This window comes from Lonchura striata, chromosome 20 (genome assembly GCF_050655825.1).
Source record: "Lonchura striata isolate lonStrDom1 chromosome 20, ASM5065582v1, whole genome shotgun sequence".
Taxonomy (NCBI): Eukaryota; Metazoa; Chordata; class Aves; order Passeriformes; family Estrildidae; genus Lonchura; species Lonchura striata.
The window spans coordinates 13,432,363-13,438,444 of NC_140722.1; positions in this window are offsets into that span (position 1 = coordinate 13,432,363).

Below are 6,082 nucleotides of genomic sequence, written 5' to 3' on the forward strand. Positions count from 1 at the left end.
ATAGAATACAAGTTTTTCTTTCCCTCTTTTGTTTCTGAAATTCCAACTTGACTCTGGGATCTCCCCAAATCAAATGTGAAGCACTAAACACTGCAAGGAGAAAATGTTTCAAATTAATAGAGATGCCAGGAAATAGGATTTAAATCCTAAACATGCAGCCATTTGCACTGTTTTTAGGAGGTGACAGAGCAAAATGTTTGATTTCATTTCAAATTAAAACATATGCAATGTTAATTCTCTGAGTAGCATGTTTTTATTAAGAAAATATTTGAACATCGCTGGAACAACTCTCCCAAATCATCATCTCACAGAACATTTCTTGAGGGAGTAGTTTGTGCTTTTCATTCTGATCTGGGATGGAAACAAGCTCTGAAAGACTGGAATTTTCTGTGTAACAAACTTTATTTTCTGACCCACTCGCTTTGAAAAATCAGTGTACGAAGCAGTGACATAAATCCTGCTGTTGTCACTTGGGTGTTGTGCCACGGAAAGCCGGGCTCTGCCTCTCCCTGCTTTAGCACATTAAAACTCCTCGGTGTGTCTGCAAACATCGATGATGGAGAGAGCAGGGAAGGGAGGCAGCGCCGAGGATTTCTCCCGAAAAACCCGATTTTCCCAGCAGAGGACACAGAGCGGCTCCTGGTGCCACATCACCGGCGCCGCGGGGAGGTGGCACAGGGGAGGTGGCACAGGGGAGGTGGCACAGGGGAGGTGGCACAGGGGAGGTGGCACAGAGGTGGCACAGAGGTGGCACAGGGGAGGTGGCACAGGGGAGGTGGCACAGAGGTGGCACAGAGGTGGCACAGGGGAGGTGGCACAGAGGTGGCACAGAGGTGGCACAGGGGAGGTGGCACAGGGGAGGTGGCACAGAGGTGGCACAGAGGTGGCACAGGGGAGGTGGCACAGGGGAGGTGGCACAGAGGTGGCACAGGGGAGGTGGCACAGAGGTGGCACAGGGGAGGTGGCACAGGGGAGGTGGCACAGAGGTGGCACAAGGGAGGTGGCACTGCCCAAGGTGTTCCCTTCCACAGCCCGGCCAGGCTGGAGCACTGCAGGCAGCCAAGGTTCCTTTGGAAGGGCTGGGCTTCGGAGGGGCCCGCTGGGGTGTGCTGGCTCTGTCCCCTCCCTGTTCCCCCCGTCCCCTCTGTCCCCCCAGCTCCTCCTGTCCCTCCTGTCCCCCCTCTATCCCCTCTCTGTCCCCCTGTCCCTTTCTGTCCCTGTTCCTCCATCCCCTCTCTGTCCCCCTGTCCCTCTCTGTCCCTCTGTCTCTCTGTCCCTCTATCCCTCTCTGTCCCTCTGTCCCTCTCTATCCCCTCTCTGTCCCCCGGTCCCTCTGTCAGTCCCTGTCCCCCTGTCCATCCCTGTCCCTCTGTCCCCCTGTCCCTCTGTCCATCCCTGTCCCTCTGTCCGTCCCTGTCCATCCCTGTCCCTCTGTCTCCCTCTCTGTCCGTCCCTGTCCCTCTGTCTCCCTCTCTGTCCGTCCCTGTCCATCCCTGTCCGTCCCTGTCCCCCTGTCCATCCCTGTCCGTCCCTGTCCCCCTGTCTCCCTGTCCCTCTGTCCGTCCCTGTCCCCCTGTCCGTCCCTGTCCCTTTGTCCGTCCCTGTCCATCCCTGTCCGTCCCTGTTCCCCTGTCCATCCCTGTCCCTCTGTCCGTCCCTGTCCCTCTGTCTCCCTCTCTGTCCGTCCCTGTCCATCCCTGTCCGTCCCTGTCCCCCTGTCTCCCTGTCCCTCTGTCCGTCCCTGTCCATCCCTGTCCGTCCCTGTCCCTCTCTGTCCCTCTGTCTCCCTCTCTGTCCCCCTGTCCGTCCCTGTCCCTCTGTCCGTCCCGGTCCCACCGCGGGGCGCTCCCGGCGCTGCCGTGCCCGCGCCGCTGCCGCCCCCTCGTGGCCGCCGGTGGAAGCGCAGCCCGGCCTCATCCCGCGCGCCGATTTTGGCTCCAAATTCTTTAAATAAAACAAAACAAAACCAACAACAACAAAAAAATCTACAAGATGCTCAATCCAGCCCCGCGGCCCGCGCCCCGGAGGCCCCGGCCCAGCCATTCCCTTCGGGATGGATGCATCCCGCTGCGGATCCCGCATTCCCCGGGATGCATCCCCAGCGGAATCCCGGGAACCTCCCTCATTCGCAGGTGCTCGTTCGCAGGAGCTGGGGGACAAGGCGTGTGCGGCACTGAAACTTGGTTTATTCAGTGAAATTCCAGCTTTTTTTTCGGATTTTGACCACTGGAGCGCCGGCTGGCAGTGTCCACGGAGCCTCCCCGCTGCATCCAGCGGGATGGAGCGCTGGGAAGGGTTTAATGATTCCTTAAGGAACGGGAACATGCAAACCAAATGAGCTGGGGGAGCTGAAATCTCAGCGGGGGAGGAAACGGCTGCAGCTGAAGAGATCCAAGCTGCTGACAGCAATTCAAATGCGAGATTGGGTGGCACGGAATTAAACAACAGCGCTTGTTCAAATATTAGGAAAGACAAGGAGGGAAAAAAAAGCTCTTGGGGAAACAAATCCTGCTGTGCTGGATGAACTCCACGGGCTGACTAATCCGGGGTTCTGTCCTAGGAGTCACCAGCACCAAATCCCTGAGATGTGGACACCTCACCTCCCCCAGGACACTGGCGTGGGAATGGTTAAGGGAACACGATAAATGTGTAAGAACTGGGTAGTCTGAAGCGAAAGATCAGAGCTCAACTTCCTCCAACTGAATAGAAAATGCAGTTTTAATGGGCGACTTCTCAATTTTGTTAGTATAATTTATTGGTCCCAGTCAGATCCCAGCAGTGCAGAGGAGCTGAGATGCAAAGTTCAGCTCTGGGCTCACTAAAAATCCAATTACTGCCATTGGGAATGCCGAGTTCAGACAGGGAGGGAGCAGGGAGGTGGCACACGGGGTGAGAGGAATATTTGCAGGTATTGTGGTTGGCCTGGCCAGAGCTAATAATCATTGCCATTCATAAGCATGAAAGAGTCAAGTATTCCCACCCCCCTGCTGCCATTTGAAAAGTATCTGACCTAATTATTACTATCCCTGTTGTGTAAATTCAGCACTTTGTCAGTCTGAATAAATGTACATTAGCCTTAACATGAGTGAAACAAGTTTAAACAATGAAGGCAGCTTTGTAAGGCTCCCTCGCTTTTTAACTTATTTGACACCACACTAAAGAGCCCATTTAGACTAAAGAGTTCAGCACATTTTGGGACCCATTAAATGCCCAGGTTGAGACTAGATATTCTCCTTATTCTTTTTTTAATTTGTCCTCCCTAGTTGCTAAAGTCAGCAGAATTAAGCAATAAGCTGCTTTGCATTTCTTTAGCTTTGTAGGCAAGTTGCAGAGAGCTACACCCACCCCTGCCAAGGCAGGGCAAACCTCACTTATCACCGAGACCAAGGCATTCCTTGGAATTAGTTTTAATTTTAAAAAATTACTCTTAATTAAAAAAAAAAAAAGGAAACTCATAGCACAAAAATGTGATATTCATGACTGTCAGGAAAACTTACACTGTCAAATTGTTTCTATTTTAGGCTAACAGCATAGAATTTAGAGTCAGGTCAGCCTTTCATAGAATTATGGAATGGGAAAGAGCTTCAGGATCATCCAGTCCTGTGACTGATCCCCACCTTGTTCTCAGCCCAGAGCTCTGAGTGCCACCTCCAGGAATTCCTGGGACACCTCCAGGGATGGGATCCAAACCTTCCCGGGCAGCTCCTGGGTCTGACCTCCCTTTCCAGGACAAAATTCCTGCTGATGGAGGAGTGACAAACTCCAGGTGTATCCTGACTCCAGCTGCTGTCACATTTAGGACATGACCTGGAAGGAGGAGAACATTTACCCTGGCCTGGCTGCAGGACAAATGCAGATCAGCTCCAAAAGAGCAAAAAGGGCTGAAAAACCAGAGCATCATCACCCTCACCATCCCCTGTTCCCAGCCCTCCTCCATCACTGAGGAAATTTCTGAAGGCAGCAGAAAGAAAGAGTCAAATGGGAGAAAATACGGGAAAAACTGGATGGAAAAGCAGCAGTGCAGCCAGAGCTGAACACTTCTGCAAGGGGAAGGGGGTGTTCTCCACCAGTGAGCCCCTGGCTTTTGAGCAAACCTCTGAGATCCCACACAAAGGTTGGGTTCTGCTGGATGTGTCACAAAGAGCTGGCAGGGAAACATTTTCCAAGGAGAAATTCGTTTTACTCAAAGCCATAACCAAACCAGTTCTTTCCCAAATGAGATCTGTGGTCAGTCTGTAAATTGAATTCTGTCACTGACCTGCAAGAGATCTTTGAATCCACAAGAAGTTCAGTGTTGGACAAAGCCACAGCTCTGACGTTGGCAGCAGCACCTCCCCAGGATCTGGGCTCTTGGATGAGTATTTAGATTAAAATCCTGCTTTATGGGCAGAGCTGCAGATGCATTTGGATTCCATCCCTCTTACTCATTTTGAAGCTTGGTTAAGCTTGAAGCACAGCAAAAAAACCCAACTCAATTATAATTTCTAGCTGTCAGGAAGGAATTCTATCAGCTCCATCCTCCAGAAGGAAATCCACACTGTCTAGCAGTAATCAGTTCCATTTGTGACCCTCCCAACAAAACCCTTTTTGTCTGTGATTTGTATTCAGCTTAGGACACGCTGATTTCAGACCCTCTGTGGATTGTAATGTCTAAACAGCCTTTTTATTTTTAAATGCAACCAAGAAACTATTTGGCAGGGTCTGAATCTGAAGCAAAATCTCCCAACTGCACTGGACACTCACAGACAACTCTGTTTGTTCAGCTCAGCTAAGAATAGGACATTAGTAAGAAATATTTTAATCTAACAGGCATCATGTTTTGAAGGGAATTTTCAGCTTTTTTGGCCAATTTGAGTGGCATGTGGTGATCTCATGGTGTGGCAGCTGGAGAACAAATGAAGCTGCAGCTCTGACCCCTGAGGATGGGCTGGGTGTGAATTCCCTCAGGTTTTGGGATTCAGAGGCACCAGTGTGGAAAGGACTGTCCTTTCCAGCCAGTCACTCCAGGATGGTGATTCAGGACACAGAACCTTCCACCACCAGTGTGGGAAGGAATTCGCTGCACTTCAATCCAATCCCCAAATTCCACACCAAAAAACAGCCCCCAATTATACAACTGGCACTAACTGGATCCTTTTCTGAGCTTTTCAGAAGAGAGGCCAAGGCTTGAGCAGCATGGGAACAAAACTGTCCTGTGAATTCCCCAGAAGAGCCCCATGGATGCAGCGCTGCCAGAGACTCGTGTGGCATCTCAAAAACCAGATTTCAGATTCTAAAGCTTCTGCAGCTTTCAACTTTCACCAGCATTCAAATTCACCTACATTAAAAGAAAATTAAATTGCCCTCTCCAACAAAAAGCAAACCACAACAAAGCAAACATCCTCTAGCAAACTATTCCCTTGAATCCATTAAAAACTGCCAAGTCAACGTTCCAGCGCCCACTGCCCATCCCGGGCTGCCAGCAGCACAAGTGGCACTTTGGGCTCCTGTGTGCCACCAGCTGTGGCAAGAACAGGCCAGAAATATTTCATATTCCAACCATATTTCATATTCCAGCCTTATTTCATATTCCAGCCATATTTCACATGCCAACAATACATCCCATTGCTTCCCAGGTGGAGTTCTGCAAAGGGAAGGAAAAGCCCCCACTGCAAACACTTCCATAAACCAAAAATGTTTGAAGAGCTCTGTCCCCCAGGTGGGGATGGTGGAATTTGGGACACAACCCTGGCAGAGAAGCAGAGCTGATGAACCCTGGGGTACAGGGAGATCAGGCAAGAATTTGTTTTAATAGATGAGCAGATCTGAATTAAAAAGGATTTAGGGCCCAATGGGCAGGAAAACCTGGGACCAACAGCTTGGACTCTGCCTGATTTATCACTAACAAAGAGAAGTAAATTGAATGTTGTGTTTCTCTGTGTATTTTTAGTAAAGTATTAACTAAATCAAAAGCATTAAATTAATTCCCTTTGGATTTATAACTGCTGGAAGTGGAAGAAAAGTGCAGTCTCATAAAACACCAATAGGATTTTATGATGCATTGTCAAACAGAATTAAACTGCAAATAAAAGCCCTAATATGG